Genomic DNA, 18,343 nt, shown 5'->3' with positions numbered 1-18,343 from the left:
TCACACTATCACATCCACACATCTCCATAAATTGCAAAAGCCTGAGTATTTGTACGCCTCGTGCCTTTGTTATGAAGCACACTTGGTTTGGCCATTCCCCCATCACTTGGAATTATGGTCATTCCTAGTTTTTACATGTGGGATATCACTTGATAATCGTGTTCGCTATTGCCTGCTACCTGTTACCTGTTACCTAGATGCCTATTTCGGTGTTCCTGTAAACAAAGCTGTCAGTTATTTTACCAGCAAAACAGGTTTATTCAGGAATAGCAGAGGATTGCAACTCAGGACATGCAAGCTATGGCAAAACCATAGGCAAGTCCAGTGAACAAAGACGAAAGAACAAAGAGGAAAGGGCAGGGAGTTGAGGACTGTTTTTAATAAAAATTCCTTTGGAGGAAACTGGGAGTTGTAAGTGTAGTGGCTTTTCACTGGCCGAGTTGTGACAGTCTCTCATTGGCTGGGCTGTTGCCAGACCAGGAGAAAATCTTCCTTCCTCATGCAGAGAAAATAATGTCCAGGCTTCTTTCTGTGTGGAATGCAAGGTATTGTCTCTTTCTATTGCTTCTGCAACTGATGAGGAGTGGTAGAGGGTGAGAGCTTCCCCTTCTGGCCTTCCGACTCCATTTCAAATGAGATTTCCTTTATTCAGGTTCACTGGTTTGCCCGAGAAATAAATGAAGCCCGTGGTCAGGCAGGTTCTGGACCGGGAGCTGGGGGACCTCTGCTTTTACCCAGGACATGGGCGTGTTTCCTCACTCCCCTGGGCTGAGGCTCTATGGGTGTAAAATCGCAGGGAGACTAGAAGGTCTCCAGGATGTGTCCAGCTCAGCCAAAAGGACGGTCAGTGATTCTGGTCGTGGAAGCCTCCACTGCTCAGGACATGAGCTGACTCATCAGCAGTCACCCCACGGCCTTCTTTGAATCTTCCTCCGCATCAGCAATTCCTGTCTGCCCGTCTTCCAGAATATATCCCAAATCTGACCACTTCTCCCCACTTCCACTGCCACTCCACCATTCCCCACCGCCCTGCCTCCTGGGCATCCTTGACCTATTCTTCTCAGCCAGCCAGAGAGGTCTGTTAAAAACAAAGGTCAGATCAGGTCATTGACTGTCTTCAAATCCTTCCCTGGCTTTCCATGGTCCTTGAGATGAAGTCCAAACTCCTCACAGTGACCCATGAGACCTCACGAGATCTGATCTCTGCCTGCCTCTGACCTCATCATCCTGTCCACTGTGCCTTCAGCCCCTGCTCAGGTCAACCACATTGGCCTTATGGGCTCTCTGTCCTCCAGGAATGCTCTCCAGCTCCAGTTGCTCCCTGCACCTCCTTGCTCGTCCTTGTTAAAAAAAAAAAAAAAAAAAAAAAAAATTAAAATTCAATGGAGTAAATGTGAAGATCTAATTGGCGTAAGTGATTCATGAGTCACGCTGCATCCCCTCCAGCAAGGAGAGGGGGAACTCTGAGGAGTCATGGAAACAGAAGGTTTCCAAAGGAAAGAGGGTTGGGAAAGGAAATTATTAGCAAAAGAAAAAAAGTATTGTTTCAGGCAAGGCCATTTTCTTGGTGGGGGCAGGGAAGAACAGGGGGTTTTATCAGGCACATTACCTCATCTTCCTTTGGGGGACAGAGAGGACCCCCATGACAGATTTCCTCACTGGTGCTGACCGGGAAATTCCTGATTGACCGGTGAAGACCACATATCTGGAGGGAAACTGCAATTAGGTTAGGTTTAAGGCTGTTTGGTGACTTGGCTTAGCATAAGTGACTCCATCTTGGGCCTGTGTTTTTCTGCCTTCACATCCTTCAGGCTCAGCTCACCTGAAAGGACTTTTCACAGATGGTCTTTCTCTTGTGTTGCCATCCTCTGTGCTAGAGTATCAGCTGTTTCCTCGCCCCCATTGGAAGGTGAGGTCTACAGGGTGGGGCGGGCCCCCCACTGACTGCACCCCCCCCCCACTGCCACCAGCAGAGTGCCTGGCCTGTAGTGAACACTCAGTGGGACTGATTGAATGCATACCCAGAAAGGGGAAGGTTACCCAGAGTCCCTTCACACTTCTGCCTCACTGGGCTTGGCTCAGGTGTCTGACTCCAGTCAGCTCTTTGCCGGGGAGGCTGGTGAAGGGAGGGGCTCGTTCCTGACCCCTCACTGCAGGTGTGTGCAAAGGCATTCTGACGTGGCAGGTGTGCTATGGCTGCTTGGCCTGGGTTAACAGAGAAAGCAGATGGTGGGGTCGAGCTGCGGATGGCAGAAGGCTGCAGACCATCAAATCCCACGTGGGGGCACAGACCTACCCAGAGATGCCAAGTTCCCTTTTGTGTCAGCACGTCCCCCTCCCCAGCCTCTACCACTCAGCATCATAATTCTCCCATTTATCTAGCATTTTGTAAATACTGTATTTTCTAATCCTCATCACAACTATACAGAGATAAGTGTATTCTCTTCATCCAACCAAAGGAAACGGAGTCTCAGAGAGGTGTTAAAAACTGATCCCGTCTTGCAGGGGAGTCAGGTCTGGAACCTGAGACCACTGACTCCTGAGCGCTTGACCCCAAGCACACCCGGGCAAGAGCTTCTGGTAGCATCTGGAAGCGGCTCCCTCCGGAGCATCTGAGCAGGCTCTCCCTGGGCTCCCCTCTGCTCTCCGCGGCCCCTGGTGTGTGGACAGCACCCCCCCCCCCCCCCCCCCCCCCCCCCCGCCACACACAGACACACACACAGGGGAGCTCTTGGAAGCCAAGGATTGTGTCTCATGTCTTTGGTGATGAAGCAGACCCCCCAGAACTGCACTCCTTAGTCTCCGTTATCAAAACCCACCGCGGACTCTGCTATGAAAACACGGTGCGCGGGCAGCCCCGGTGGCTTAGGGGTTTAGCGCCGCCTGCAGCCCGGGGTGTGATCCTGGAGTCCCGGGATCGAGTCCCACGTCGGGCTCCCTGCATGGAGCCTGCTTCTCCCTCTGTCTCTGCCCCTCTCTCTCTCTGCATCTCTATGAATAAATAAAATCTTTTAAAAAACATAAAAGAAAGAAAGAAAGGAAAGAAGAAAACACGAAAACACGGAGCGCTCAGTTCCCAGCCAACCTTGGGCGGGTGGGGGGACACACGTTGTCAAGGCCTGGACCAGGAGCCCAGGGCAACACGGCGCCCCATAACCCAACACTTTCTGGAAATAATCTGAAAACAGAATGAAGAAACATTCTCACGGGTGTGTCGCTGACCTTCTGTGTGACTTGGGGCAACTCCCCTCTGCTTCCCAGGCCTCGATTTCCCTGCTTATAAAAGGAGAGGGCTTGGGATTCTCCTTAGTCCCCTCCCTCTTTCTGTCCCTGCTGGCTGAGGACCTCCGGGTGCCGGGGTGGGGGTGGGGGTGGGGTACAGCAGTGAATCCCGCAGCCTCATTAAGGAGAGGGGCCCTGATTGCGCCCCGCAGAGTTCTGACCTCTGCGGCCATCAGGTGACCTGATGACCCCCACACCTCCCAATCGGGTTAACGCGATCCCACTTTAAGGACACCCACCTACATCTGGCCTGGGTGTCGCTAAGCTCCCTTCTCCCCTTCTGCCCTGCCCCGGGGTGGGGGTGGGGGCGCTGTTGGACCGAGCGCCCCGGAGGTGCGGGCCCCGGAGCCGCGAGAAGGAGCCCGGCCCCGGCGCGGCGCGAGGGCACCACGGGGAGGCGCCGCACCCCAGCGCCCCGCCCCCGGAGCGCCCCCGCCGGCCCGGAGGGGCGAGCGCCGCGTGTCCCCGGGATCACCTGCGCGGGGCGGGCGGGGGGGCCGGGGGCGGGGTCCCCCGCGGGCGGGGCGGGGCGGGGCGGCCGCCGTGGCGCCGGCGGGAGGGCGGAGGGAGGGCGAGCTGGCGGCGGCGCGGGGCGGGCGGCTGGCGCGGCAGGTAAGGGGCTCCCGGGGCTTGTGGCGCGGGCGGCCCGGCTCCGGCGCGGGGGCTCGCGGTCCACCTGCCGGCCGCGCTCGGCGGACGAGAGCCCGGGGCTGGCGGCGGGGGCTCGGGTTGCAGGAAGGGCCCGGGGTGTGCGCGTGACGGCGGCGATCAGAGCCGGTGGATGAAGTTGCGCGTCTCCCGTGGGTGCTGCCGAGGGGGCCGCGGAGGGGGCCGCGTAAGGCTGCCCTGGGCGCCAGACAAGCTCAGCGGAGCGCGGAGAAGCGCCCTTAGCACCCACCTGCATTGGGTGATAGTGATATTCCGGGCATCCAGGAGGCAGGTCATCCCCTTGTCGCGCCCCCCACCCCATCCCCTTGTCGCGCCCGGGTCGGAGAGCCTGAGACTCCTCCGGAAGAAAGGAGGGGGAGCTGACCTGGCCAGCCAGGAGGTGGGAAGGACCTCTGTTTGCTTCATCTGTGAAATGGGTGTGTTGATGCGTGGGCCCAGGCGGGGCCTCTCGGGGAGGAAGAGCTGTGATTCTAGGAGTTGGAAACCCACACCAGGGGGAGGAACCCAGGGTTCAGGTTCGATCAGCAAATTGAGTGGACGCGTTGGAGCAGCTGCAGGTGGCTCCCCGAACAAGCTGCTCCAGAGGAAAGGCGCAGGGACAGCTACTATTCTGCGGTCTGGGTACCCTGGTGGGACAGGAGACGGATGTGTCACATACTCACAGGGCTCCTTTAGAGGGACCAAGGAAGTCCTCCAGTCTGGGAGGAGGATCTGGAAGGCTTCTTGGAGGAGATGGGATTGAGTGGAGCTGGGAAAGAAAGCACAGTGCTTAAGGGCCAGTGCTCTGGCATTAGTCAACCTGGGCGTTGGAATCCTTGCCTTGCCCCTTAGCCCGTGGCTAACTTAGCCTCGGGCAAAAACTTTTGTTCCTCTATGGTTCAGTTTGATGTACTCTCTAAATGAAGTAGTTTCTCTGAAAGATTAAGTCAGATAATCCATACAAAGTACTTAGTACAGAGTCTCTGTATAGTGGGCACTCAACAAACATAAGCTACTGATTTCCACTGGACTGGATGGAGCTCCTTATGGGCAGGGACAACGTTCGCCATCATCTCCCCAGCACTGGTGTGGGGCCTGGCGTATAGCAGGTCTCACTACATACCTGTTGGATGAATATGAATAAATGATAAATGAGCATGTAGTCAACAAGTAGCCAGTTTAGAGATGGCCAGATCCTCACAGATGGGTATGCATGTGGAAGACTGTGGTCTAGGTGGATGAAACAGTGTAAACATGAGCCCCAAGTATCAGATCAGGGGTACCGCCCTCGTATGGGGAGGAAGGGTAACATGATAAGCATATCCAGAGCTACAGAGGTAGGGAAGGGCCCTCAAAATCCTGGAATCTTGAATCCCAGCAGCCACACCGGAGTAGGTGAACGAGCTGGAAGCCTAGGTGGGTCAGATACCTTTCTCATGTCCTCTAAGTGTCCATCTCAAAGTTACATGTGTAAGGGGAAGAAGGGGTGACCAGAGACCCCAAAGGATCATGGGTACCTGATGGGAGCAGAAGAGAAAAGGGAAAGGAGCCCCAGAACCCCTTCATGGGGGTGGGGCATCCCTCACCGTGTCCCTGCTGCTCTCCGTGTGGGCTCACAGTGACATGGCCCAAGGGGGCAACATGGTGCCAACGAGCCAACCACTGGGTGTGTGTGATGACCCAGTGAACGAGGTCGGAGGAGCGTGCCACCCCATTCGGGGGCTCTGCTATTGGAGTGTCCTATCAACAGCCCATCCCTGTGGCTAGCTCCTGCGCTCCTATCCCACCACGGAGTGTGGCCCCTCCAGCCTCAGGCCAGGGGGGAGCCGTGTCTTGGGGGGTTGAGCCAACGTCTAAGCAGAGTGAGGGGCCTCTGTTCTGCAGCCCTGGAAAGGCAGTGTTGGGTCGCTCCCGCCCTGGTGTGACCAGGATGATGTGAGAAGCAGGGGTCTGAAGTGGAGGCGAGGGGTTGGGGGAACACGCCCCCAGGAGACAGGACGCACTGTACCCCCAAAAGAGCCAGGTTCAGAGTTTCTCCTCGCAGCACTTTCCACAGTCGTTCATAATCGTTTAATTTGCCACTTGCCCTTGATTAATGGGTGCCTCAGAGACCCATGGGGCTCCAAAGAGCAAAGCAACATCCACACTGATCCCCATGCTACTGCTTCTGGGCTGCAGGATACTGGTGTTTAAGGGCGACAGGGACCCCTCGTTTAGAGGTGCCAAGGGTACCCTTTGTTTGGAGGTGCGAAAGCAGAGGGGAGATGTGCTCAGCCAGGGAGCGTTAGGTGGGGGCCCTGAGTTTCCTGATCCCAAGGGCTCCGGCTCTACAGCAGGCTCCGCTAAACTCTCTGGGAACTGAAGATGCTGCCACATTTGCCCTAATTTCCCTATCTTCCAATAAAAGGGGATGAAAAGTTAGAAAAAGAAAGTCAAAGTGGATGTTAAGTTGTCCAATGAAAGCTTTTAATTAAAAAAGAAACCCTCACACAGGATGATGAGAAAGGACTGTTATCTCTGTTCACTTTTTTTTTTAAGATTTTATTTATTTATTTATGAGAGACACAGGCAGAGGGAGCAGCAGGCTCCATGCAGGGAGCCCGATGTGGGACTCGATCCTGGGTCTCCAGGATCACGCCCTGGGCCGAAGGCAGGTGCTAAACCGCTGAGCTCCCGGGAGGCAGGGGGGGGGGGGGGTCTGTCACTGAATTTTTTTTTTTAAGAGGTAAAGAAAAATCATCAGCCCAGGGACCTCTCTAACCTAAGGCTGAACCCTCGCTGTCAGAAGTGCCGGGCCAAGATGCGCGCTCTGCAGGCTGGTCCAGCTCTTTTGGGGTCTGGCAGGACGCATCCCTCTGTTTTCCCTCGGGCAGGTTCCTTATGGGAAGGAGGGATCCTAGGCAGGAAGAAAGGAGGGGCCGAGCCAAGGCGAGAGCCAGTGGCTGTGGATTCCTGAGCGGGGCCGGGTGTAGGTAAAGCCCAGGGCTGTGGCTGCAGGGCTGGAACTTCTGCTGTGGTTTGAGCCTCCCCCGGGCAGGGTGGTGACTGCAGTTTGGCCTAAGGAAGGAAAGGAGGGTGTGCCAATCTCTAAGACAGAGAGGCCTGTTCTTCAGCCAGCTTGGAGGCCTGTCTGAGGGGCCTCCTGCCGGGGCTGGCCACTCCTGAGCCGTTGGGGCCCGGGGTGGGGGGTTGCCAGGTCCCCCGTAGCTGCTGGGGCCTCGAGGAGGTGGAGCAGGTGGGGTGAGACCCCGAGGCCAGCACACCCGGCCCCAGGGCGGCCCCGGGCAGCGGTCAGCAGCAAGCCTAGGCAAGGAGCAAGGACTTGGCCCTGTGCGTTGGGATCTTGTTCAAGGTGTGACACCTCCCTGGGCCTCAGTGTCCTGATGTGATAGGATTCTAGCCACGGCAATCACTTAATAGCTATTAGTCTCCCTTCCCCTCTAGAGAAGCTTGCATCTTGGGAACTGTTGAGCCCACCCTTCATGCAAACACAGCCTCAGAATTTTTTTTTTTAAGATTTTATTTATTCCTGAAATAGAGAGAGAGAGAGAGAGGCAGAGACACAAGCAGAGGGAGAAGCAGGCTCCATGCAGGGAGCTTGATGTGGGACTTGATCCCGGGGCCCCAGGATCACGCCCTGGGCTGAATGCTGAGCCACCCCGGCTGCCCAGCCTCAGAATTTTTAAATTCTTCCACAATTCACACCGCATTCCTTCCTTCACTCGTTCACCCCTTCTGCTTCTCCGGGGCGCACACCTGCTCCCGGCCTGCAGCTCCCGGCCCGCCCTGCAGGGTTCACACACAGCCCTCCGTGTGCCTGGCTGCTTGCAGACCTCCCAGCACAGCACAGCGGCCTGGCCCTGAAGCTGCCATCTGTTGCTGCACCTGGAGTTATCTCTTCAGCCTGTCGTGCACCTTGCTTCCCGCCGCCCTACCTCATCCTATTATCCTCCAACAGATTTCCTTAGGCTACAGCCTGCAGGTCAGGGAGGGAAACAAAGGTTCACTCCTGTTGGCTGGGTGCCTGCTGGTGTCCGCAGGGCCTGGAACACCCACAGCATCCCAGGAAGCGAGGGGTAGGATGCCCTTGTGTGAGGTGCAGAGACAGAAGCAGCTTGCTGGGTGCCACAGAGGTAACCAGGGATGCATTCTGACTTCCCTGGGCCCCGGGCAATTTTGCCTTCAGAGGCCCCTTCCTCCATAAAAAATGTTACAAGATGTATCTATGACTGCATTGGTATATTAAAGCATTTTCTCTGGGGCGCCTGGGTGGCTCAGTCGGTTGAGCATCCGCTCTTGGTTTCGGCTCAGGTCCTGATCTCAGGGTCGGGAGATGGAGCCCTTCATGGGGCCCCACGCTCAGCAGGTGTCTGCTCGAGATTCTCTCCCTCCCTTTCCATCTGTCCCTCCCCTGCTTGTGCTTACGCTCTCTCTCCCTCAAAAAAATAAATAGGTCCTTTTTAAAGAAAACATTGTTTTTCCAACCTAAAAGTTCCTCTTTTCTTCTGATCTTGAAAGAAATGAAAACATTTTTCTGGGGCTCTGGGCACTTTGTCTTCTGCGCCCCATGGCAGCGTGGGCCCTGGAGCTTACAGTTAGGCTGGGATTCCAGTGGAAGCTTGTCTCTGTGGGACTCTAACCTCCTCACTGTACTGCTCTTTAGCAATTAAAAAAAGAGCAAGCAAAGAATGGGGTGGGGGGGGGGACTGGTTATCTGAAATCTTACCACTTGGAGCAGCATTAATAGTTCTCTCTGGAAAAGGGAACTTGATTTGTTTATCCTCCAACTCCCTGCCTTGGTGTTTTTTGACCTAAACTTTTTAAGGGTCAAGCCCACTGAGTCCTCTTTCTCCAAAACTCTAGGTGCCCCACCTGGGCCTTCTCTATACTCACAGACCCTAAGGAGAACTGGTTTGCCCAGAGGACAAAGAGGATCCATTTATCTTTTAGAAATAGCTCCTAATCCCCAGTATCAGTATCATTGGTCATAATAATAACAATAATTAACACATTTGCATGCCCTGCGTGCAGGGCACTGTGCTAATCCCCCAGCATGCATTGTCTCCTAAAAGCCTCAGTACCCTATGAATAGATACTGTCTATGATCATCTCCATTTTGCAGATGAAGAAACTGAGGCTTAGGAAGACTATGTGACTTTCAGTGCCAGGATTGGGACTGGGGTCTGCCAGTTGGTTGTCAGAGCATAACCTCATGAAGGCAGGGACTGTTTTCCAGTGTCTCCCCATCACCTGGCACAATACCTTGGTACATATGAGCCTTCAATGTGGAATGAATGAATGTTTGACAGATCCCAGAGCCTGACCTCTTAACCTCTCTCTGTCCTGCTCTTGAGGGAAGCTTACTGGCTTCCAGTCCTGCCCCTATGGCAAAACCTGGGCTGCTGCCCCCCCGGGGGTGGTCAGGGACAACTCAAACCTGGGGTGAGGCATTGAATAGAATAGGCAAAGGCCCAGGCATTCACTGTCCCGTCCACACCCCTCCTAGTACCCCCACCCCAGCCTGTGGAACCCCACTGGGATTCCCACTGAAATCCTCCTGCCCAGGCTGTCGCTCCCTTAGGAACTCAAAGGTGCAGTCCGACAGTCACAGAGGCAGAGTGGCAGCCAGAGGGGGTGGTCAAGGGTGTCTGTGTGGCTCTCCACCCTGGAGCTCATCTATTCTCCTCTCCTGTTATGACTTTGGCCCTTCCCCAGGGTATATTACCAGAGAGATAGCTGGTACCTCCAGGGGAACTTGAACTCACCGACAAAGTAATTAGACACCTAAGAAATACTACTATATAAAGAAAGGCAACTATAAAAGAAAGGCAATAAACCAAGTGACATATTACATCTGAAGCAGAATTATTGAAGCAGGGGGACCACAGTTTGAAAGGAAAATGTGATAATTATCTTAAGGTGATAAGAGCAGACATGTGTGAAACAAGAACAAGAAGTCATCGGCGAGAACCAAGTCAAACGTGAGCTATGAAAGTTAGAACATTTAAAATAAAGGACACAATAGATCGTATAAATATCTGGGTACAGCTGAAGAATTCACTAGTCATGAGTGAAATCGGATTGAGAACTGTCCCCGAAAAGCAGGAAAAGATAGAGGTAACAAAGAAAAAAGAAAAGCTGAGGGAGATGGAAAGTAGGAATCCCAGAAGGAAACGAAAATGACATAAATAAAGGAAATAAAGAATGAAACGATGGAGATTAAATGTTCCAGAATGAAATGTGGATGGTCTCAGATCGAAAGGGCTCCTAGAATAGCCAACAGTAGGAATAAGGAAAAATCTACACTGATATGGGGTGAAATTGAGACAACCAAAAACAGAGGAAGAGCAGGGAGAGAGAGAAGTAGCGTAGTAACATCCCTTACAAAGGACCAAGAAGCGGATTACCAGTCTACCCTTCAAGGGCTCTTGAAAAAAGAAGTCACCGTGCTATTATGAATTGAAAGAAAACCCTTTCAATCCAGCATCTTCAAGCCAGCCAAAGTGTCATTCAAACATGAGGTCATAATAAAAATATTCTTGGGCAAATAAAGCTGCAGAAGGTGGAAGACACAGATCCACACTGAAAATCCTCTTCAAGGAAATACTTCAATCATAAAAGAAAGAAATCCAGGAGACGCTGCAAGAATGTAGGGAAGTCGGGCATTTCCCACAAGGCTCAGGGTAAGCCGAGGAAGTGGTACTTGGCATTTTACGTAGGAAGGGGTTTATACACCTGATTCTTCAAGGGTATTGAAAAGGCTGGAGAAATCCACAACACTGCAGAACTGGCCAGACTGGGGAGCTGTGTAAGGCACCTGCTGTAATCGGGAAAGTGGGAGGATTGCAAAGCTGCCCTAAACTGTTGAAATTAAGGACACAGTGGCCAGAACTGTGCAGATCCGGGATCTGGAAGCTGATCTGCTGTAATCGCGCAGATCCTGGAACTCAGAGCCTGGCTCCAGTGGTAGCGGCACGCTTGCTCATCTCTTAAACCAACAGAGTGCGAGCCTTGGGCTCAGACGCTGGGAGGTAACTGTCTGGCTAGAATTTAATGACATTGATCTGCTTCATCAAATTCCTTGATGGCAATTGACATTGTTTTTTTCTATTTTCAGAGGTGGTAGAAAAATTGTGTTTCAAATAAACTGATAAATGTGTCTTTAAAAGATTCTATTCATTCATTTGAGAGAGAAGGAGTGAGCATGAGCGGAGAGGAGGGGCAGAGGGAGAGGGAGAAGCGGACTCCTCGATGAGCAGGGAGCCTGACCTAGGGCTCCAACCCAGGACCCTGAGATCATGACCTGAGCTGAAGGCAGATGCTCAACCAACTGAGCCACCCAGGTGCCCCAATATATATATATTTTTTAAAGATTTAGTTATTTATTTGAGACAGAAAGTGAGCTGGGGGGAGAGGGAGAGAGAGAGAGAGTCTTGAGTAGACTCTGCACTACGTGTGGAGCTGAACATAGGGGCCCCAAGATCACGACCTGAGCTGAAACCAAGAGTTGAAACCTAACTGACTGAGCCACTCAGGCTCCCCTAGACTGATAAATATTTTAAAGGAAAAGCAGGTTCAGGCATCTCAATACAAAGTCATCATGATTGGTGTAAACAATTATTAAAAGTGGTCGGAGGTGGCAAAGATGACCTGGGGAGGGTCTCATGATGGAGGCAGGTTTTGCTTGGTAAAGGTGGGAACACAGCCCTGGAGTCTTGTGCTGGTTATGTGATGCCGGAGAGCCAACCACTCCAAAACTTGGGTGCCTCAAAAACCACTTTTTTTTTTTTTTTTTTGTCTCATGGCTTTACAGGTTGGCCAGGGTCAGCTGGGAGGTTCTCACATGGGGTCTCTCACCTGGGGCCCCCCTGGGGCCCATCAGCACTGGCTGTCGGATGGGATCCCAGCTGGGGCTGTCAACGAGAGCATCCCCCTGGGGCCTCCCTGTGGGCCTTGGGCTTCTCAGGGCCCAGCAGCTGGGTTCCGAGAGGGCGGTTTCCAGGAAGGAAGCACGTGGGAAGCAGAAGCTGCCATGCCAGGGCTGTAGCTAGAACTGCCAGTGGCACTTCCACCATATTCTAGGGGTCCTAGTGGTCATGGGGCCCACCTGGATTCTAGCGAGTGGCAAGGTGGACTCTGCCTCTTGGTGGGCATAGGGCCTGGGACATGCTGCTGAGGATCATGTGGGATGGAAGATTCTGTGCAGCCAGATTCCCAGGAGCGCAAGCACTAGTGGGTCTGGAGAAAGGAAGCGTCTCATTCTACCTGCCTGGGGTGGGAGGAAGGGAGGAGACAAGTGTTGGTGGATAAGGTTGAGAAGAGTCCCTGGAGGATGCTGACTGCCAAGACCAAGTCAGAAGTGACTGATCGTATTGGAGTGGCAGAGAGATGCTGTGCAGAAAGCTAAAGGCCTGGCAGCTCTAGACTTTGAATTCCTTTTGCAAGAAGCGAGTCCCCAGGGAAGAGGCTGTGCCATCTGTTCCTTCACAGTAGCATATCCCAACCCCACGATGGAGTAAAAACCACGCTGCCCCCAATGCACTGGGCAGTTGTCAGACAGTTGTTGGATGCTGGGTGCGTGGCCAGGCCAGGTGCTATACAAGTCAGTCTATGATTCATCAGCCATTGGACTATCCTAGAAATTCCAGTATCTGTGCCTTCATTCTGACTGTTGGCAGGCCAGGTCCGAGGACCCAGAAGAGATCCCATAGGACCAGCCAAGAGGGAAGGTTTTTGGCTTCAGAAAGGATAGAAATTAAACTCAAACCCACAAGAGGTGAAAACAGAGTTTAAGGAAGATATAGAGAGAGCAGATACAGTCTACTCAGGAAAGAAAGGACAGAGTCTCATCTTTGTTCGGGGCCTGGGGGTTTTATTGAGGACAGCAGTTGGGTGCTTGTGTCCTCTCAGGCAACCAGGAACCTGTTAGAACAGAGAACCGGGCCCACGTGTTGATTCCTTGGAGCCAGGGGGTCTTGGCATCCAGATGTCTTCGAGCACCAGTGATCTGGAATACGGTATGATAGCTTTGTCTGGTCATTCTCAGCTGCTCTTTACTTAGGTGTTACCTCTTCTAGAAAAATCATTAACTCCTCGCCCCTTACAAGGAGGCTATATGCTATCTGCCTTACAAAGCATGTGTAGAGGAGGGTGGGGGTGCAGGTCCTAGCAAGAAGAGAAGCAGGAAAAGGAACAGAAGAAGATTTGTAAGGGGCTCCTTCAGTCTCCCTGACTCCATTCTTTTGCTTCCAGAACCCCTCTTGGGCGCTTCATGGCCCCAGAATCCTTTGTGAGGCCAAGGATCCTGTTTTTTTACTAGAAAATTAGGGTCCAAGCCCAAGCACTGTAGGAGCCCAGAGGACAGTGTGACGCCTCTGGAGTCTGCAGGGAGCTGAGTGGGGAGCTCCGATGGGCATCGCTAGAACTCAGGGAGCCAGAGTCTGGAGAGTTCAGCGCACGTTCGAACCTGACCCTTCTTTGGCATTTGCTTAAGCCCATCTCTTCCATGAAGCTTCTCTCTGTGTGCGTGCATTCATTCATTGATTCACTCAGGTGTCTTCTTAAATGGCAGCTCCCTGCCCCCCAAGTGCTGAGTGCTGGCCACATGGCTCCAAGGCAGGTTTTGTCCCTCGGGGAGCTCCTAGAATAGAAGGGAAGGCAGACCTGTCTACTAATTACACTTTCCTGTCCTGAGTGCTCTAACCGAGGTCCCTAGGAGATGCTGTGAAGATCCTCAGAAGAGACTGACCTTTTTGAGATTGGTGGCGAGGCTTTGGGCAGGTCTGGGGGTTAGCATGCATGGCTAAATGACATTTTTTTTTTCTTTTAAGATTTTATTTATCTGATTCAGAGAGAGAATGCAAGCAGGGGGAGCAGCAGGCCGAGGGAGAGGGAGAAGCAGGCTTCCTGTTGAGCAGGGAGCCCGATGCAGGGCTCGATCCCAGGACTCTGAGATCATGACCTGAGCCGAAGGCAGATGCCTAACCGACTGAGCCGCCCGGGGGCCCCGCTGAATGACTTTGGTACGCAAAGCCCTCACACGTGCCTGATTTATACAGCGAGGCTAAGTGATCGGCATCTACTATTAACAATTTGACTGTTGCAACCAGGAGTGGACAGGAAACACAAAGCGCAGCTTGCATGTGAGGCAACAGGCTCAGAAGAGGTTAAAGTCACAGGCCTGAGGTGACCCCACTAAGCTGGAATCCAAGCCCAGGGTAACTCTAGAACCCCTACGTCAGTCCGCCCTAGCTCACTGCCAGTCCACACTGCCAGTTCCCTTCCCAGAGAGGGGACCGACCCCGTGGGGAGGAGGAAAGCCCAACATTCCCAAAGGGCCCAGGTAGGGCCTGTGTGGGTGCCGTGGCGTGCCGGGAGAGGAGGCCGGAGGCGTAAGGGCGGCGGGCGCCAGGCCAGGGGAGCCAGGGGAGCCAGGGGGCTTGATTCCGTCTCTCTGCAGGCTCCGCAGGTTCCACCCTGGACTCTCTCCTCCCATGACACTGTCCCCCGAGGGCTCCTCAGCTCCCGTCCACCTCCTCAGGGGCAGAGCCGGGCCTGGACCAGCCGCCTCCCGACTCCAGACCTGGAGCTCACCCCCCGGCCCGGCCTCCCTCGCAGGCTGTGGTGTTTGCTCAGAACTGGAGCCCAGGGGCAGAGAGCACAGAAATATTTATTTATGTCATGGCCAACCCTAGCTCCCGGAGGCCCCGAAGGGGTACCTCACAGAGAGGTTCAGTTGTTCAGTTATGTAAGCCCGAGAGGCCATAGCAGGAGGGACAAGGAGCTGCATTATAACCACTTTTCCCTCAGTCCTGGACACATTTTGAAGCTGGATAACTTGACTTTTCCCTCTTTTTCTTCCTCTCTCGTCTTATTGACCTGGCATCTCTGGGGATCTTGGTGGTTCTGGATCATGCGTTGATTTTAGTCTGGTTCTGGTGAGACTGGGGTTTGGGGAGATCTTCCTGGAGGTGAGGGAGGGGAGAGAATATATTCAGCCTCCTTCCTGCCAAATGCTACACCAGAGGCTCTATTGTCAAGATCGCTCCCTTTTTTTTTTTTAAATTTAAATTCTAGTTAGTTCACGTACAGTGCAATATTGGTTTCAGGAGTAGAATCCAGTGGCTCATCACTTACATACAACACTCAGTGCTCATCACCAGTGTCCTCCTTAACGCCCATCCCCCATGTAACCCATTCCACCACCCCTCTGTCTGTCCTCTATCGCCAGGGTTTCCCTTATGGCTTGTTTTTCCCTCTCTCCTTTTTTTCTTTTCTTCCTTCCCCACATGTTCATCTGTTTTCTTTCTTAAATCCCACCTAGAGTGAGGGGCACCTGGGTGGCTCAGCGGTTGAGCGTCTGCCTTGGGTTCAGGTCGTGATCCCAGAATCCTGGGATCGAGTCCCTCATCGGGCTCCCCACAGTGAACCTGCTTCTCCCTCTGCCTGTGTCTCTGCCTCTCTCTCTGTGTCTCTTATGAAGAAATAAATAAAAATCTTAAAAAACAATCCATCACCTGTCTTTCTCTGACATATTTCACTGAGCGTAATACCCTCTAGCTCCATCCACATTGTTGCAAATGGCAAGATTTCATTCTTTCTGATGGCTGAGTTGGATTCCATACTACATCTATACCACATCTTTATCCATTCATCAGTCAATTTAGGCTCTTTACCCAAACATCAACCCTATGAAGGAGGTCCCATTTATTACCTCTATTTTACAGAAAGGAATGGAGATACAGAGAGGTTAAGTAACTTTGCAAAGCTGGACACCCAGCAGAGCCAGGTCAGTCTGGCTTTGATGCTTCTGGTTTTCAGACCTCTCACTTGGGTCTGTAACAGGGATTCTTAAGAGAGCAGGGGTGCCAGCTTCTCCTTACGGAGGAAGTTTCTCCACAGCTTATTCCCAGTATATCCCTCACATCTGATCTCCACTCTGGCCTTCCCTACACACTCAGCTCCACTGAGCCGGGACCCTCACTGTCCCATCCTCTCACCAAGATGTACACTTCCCTTCCTGACTGTGCTCATCCCACTCCTGCCCCCTTGTCTCTACTCCTGCCATTCTGCCCAGCAAGAATATCACTCCTCCCTTCTTCACCTTACAAAATCCCAGTAAAATACAATAACAACAATAAAAATATTCATTGAGCAAAAGCAGTGAAGTGTGCTGGCTAACAGCATGAAATGCGGGGTGTTTTGCCTGGGTTCCACCCAGTTCCACCACTTTTGCATGATCTCAGGCAAGTTACTTAACCTCTCTGGACCTCAGTTTCTTCATCTGTAAGATAGAGATAGTAATGTCCACCTCAATAGGGTTCTTATGGGAGTTATAAAAATAAAAGCAATACAAATAGAAACAAAGTTCTTAGAAAAATTGTAGGAAGTGCTCATTAAATGCTTATTCTTGGGATGCCTGGGTGGCTTAGTGGTTGGACGCCTGCCTTCGGCTCAGGGCATGATCCTGGAGACCCGGGATCAGGTCCCACATCGGGCTCCCTGCATGGAGCCTGCTTCTCCCTCTGCCTGTGCATCTGCCAATCTCTCTCTCTCTCTCTCTCTCTCTCTGTCTCTGTCTCTGTCTCTCATGAATAAATAAAATCTTAGAAAAAAATAAATGCTTATTCTTAACGTGGAACCCTCAAAATATGAGTTAGATTGCCTGGGTTCACATTGCATCTCAATTGGTGACGTTGGCCAACTTATTTAACCCTCTTGGGGCTCAGTTTCTATATTTAAGAAATTTAAATGCTAATATGCTTTCTACTTTGGGTGGATGAGTCCAGTATGGGACATGACCATCCATCGAAGAGAAGATGCTAACTGGCCAGTGGGGAAGGAGGGACACAGAGCTGTGAGAGCACACAGCACAGGGGTTTTAAGTGATTATTGGGGTAAAGAATCAAATGTGTCAGTAGGTGAGGAAAGTGTGCTCAGTATGTGCAAAGGCCCTGTGGCAGGGCTGGGAGGGACTTTACAGGGATGAGCTCAGGCAGAGAGGAGACTGGAGGGGTCTACAGGATCTGCATACTGCACAGAAGACTTGTTGACCACTGTAAGTTCTAGTTTGGAGTAGACTTGAAGTTTTTAGACATTACTGTGGCTGCATCCTGAAGGATTGCAGAGGCCCAGGCCAGAGGCAGGCTGGGCCCTTTGGGAGGTTATGGCAGCATTGCAGGGGAGAGAATAGAACCCTGCGCCTGAGCAGGGATGGGGATGAGGAGGGAGACAAGAAGGAACATTTGTAAGAAATGAAGATAAATCTGAAAGGCCTGGGCAATAAGCGGGTGGACTAATGGCAAGCGACCACTTTAAGTTTCTGGCTTCAGAAGCTCCAGGGGTGCTGGTATCATTCCCTGAAATGGGGACCCCCAGCTTTTGTGACCAAGAGACTGCCTGGGCCCTCATGAAGCAGGACAGCCTAGCTGGGGAGAGCTGCCACGTAATCACGATGATGGGACAGTAGCTCATTGAGTCATTTAACAATGATTGTAATAGTGAATTAAGCACAGGATTTGAACCCTGGTCATCTAGTGCCAGAGCCTCTGTGTAGCACCCTGCACTACTGCCCACGTGCCATCATTTCATCTCTAAGTGCCTCCCAGGTGCCAAGAATGGTGCCAGCCAGGCACTGAGATGTCAGCATTGAATGAAAAGACAAGTGCCCTGTTCTCACAGTCGGGGGGGATGGCGGGGTCACAAACAAGACAGCTTGAGCTGGTGAAGAGCATGAAAGAGGGTAAATGAGATCATTCCTGGGGCGGGGTGTAGGGAAAACCTTAGACAGAATGGTAACATTTAAACTGACACAAGAATAAAATTGCACTGGGGCCCCCTGGGTGGCTCAGTCTGTTTAAGCATCTGCCTTTAGCTCGGGTCATAATCCTGGGGTCCTGGGATTGAGCCTGCATCAGGCTCCTTGCTCAGCGCAGAGTCTGCTTCTCCCTCTCCCTCTGTCTGGTGCTCCCCCTGCTTGTGCTCTTTCTCAAATAAATAAATAAAATATTTTTTAAAAAGACTAAAATTGCATAATCACATGGTAATTTACCACTCCAGTAGGGTGTAAGGGCAGAAGTGACAAGCTTCATGAAGGAGCAATTTCTGGGGTCAAATGGGAAAACATTCGACATAAATTTCTGATGTATTTGAAGGCTTGGTTTTGAAGCATAAGTAGAAGTTCACCAGGCAGACAGGGTCAGGAAGTCATCCGAGAGAGAAGCACAAATAGAAGCAGAGGCAAGTAACATTACGGGATGTGTGTGCGCAGCACAAGGTGCTTGGCGTTTCTGACGTGTAGTGCGTAGGCTCTCCATATGGCCTCCGATGCCGGACCGATGTGGTTTCCTTTTTGTCTCCACTGTTTAGCACCGTCTCCAGCACACAGAGTGGGATGAGGTAATATTTACCGGAT

The 18,343-nt window shown here is 52.3% G+C and overlaps 1 long non-coding RNA gene across 1 annotated transcript; it reads right to left on the bottom strand.

Annotated features, from left to right (window-relative positions):
- Positions 1 to 228: 228 nt before the first annotated feature.
- Positions 229 to 3,651, bottom strand: LOC102154412. The gene is made up of 5 exons (XR_005355090.1): positions 3,522 to 3,651; positions 2,820 to 2,991; positions 2,022 to 2,205; positions 1,610 to 1,705; positions 229 to 1,340 (listed from the first exon to the last, which is right to left on the bottom strand). It is a non-coding gene; the product is annotated as an uncharacterized LOC102154412 (long non-coding RNA).
- Positions 3,652 to 18,343: the final 14,692 nt, after the last annotated feature.

This window comes from Canis lupus, chromosome 2 (assembly GCF_011100685.1).
Source record: "Canis lupus familiaris isolate Mischka breed German Shepherd chromosome 2, alternate assembly UU_Cfam_GSD_1.0, whole genome shotgun sequence".
In the NCBI taxonomy this organism is placed as follows: domain Eukaryota; kingdom Metazoa; phylum Chordata; class Mammalia; order Carnivora; family Canidae; genus Canis; species Canis lupus.
Note: the sequence above shows the minus strand (reverse complement) of the source record. Positions and strands in the feature narration are given on the sequence as shown.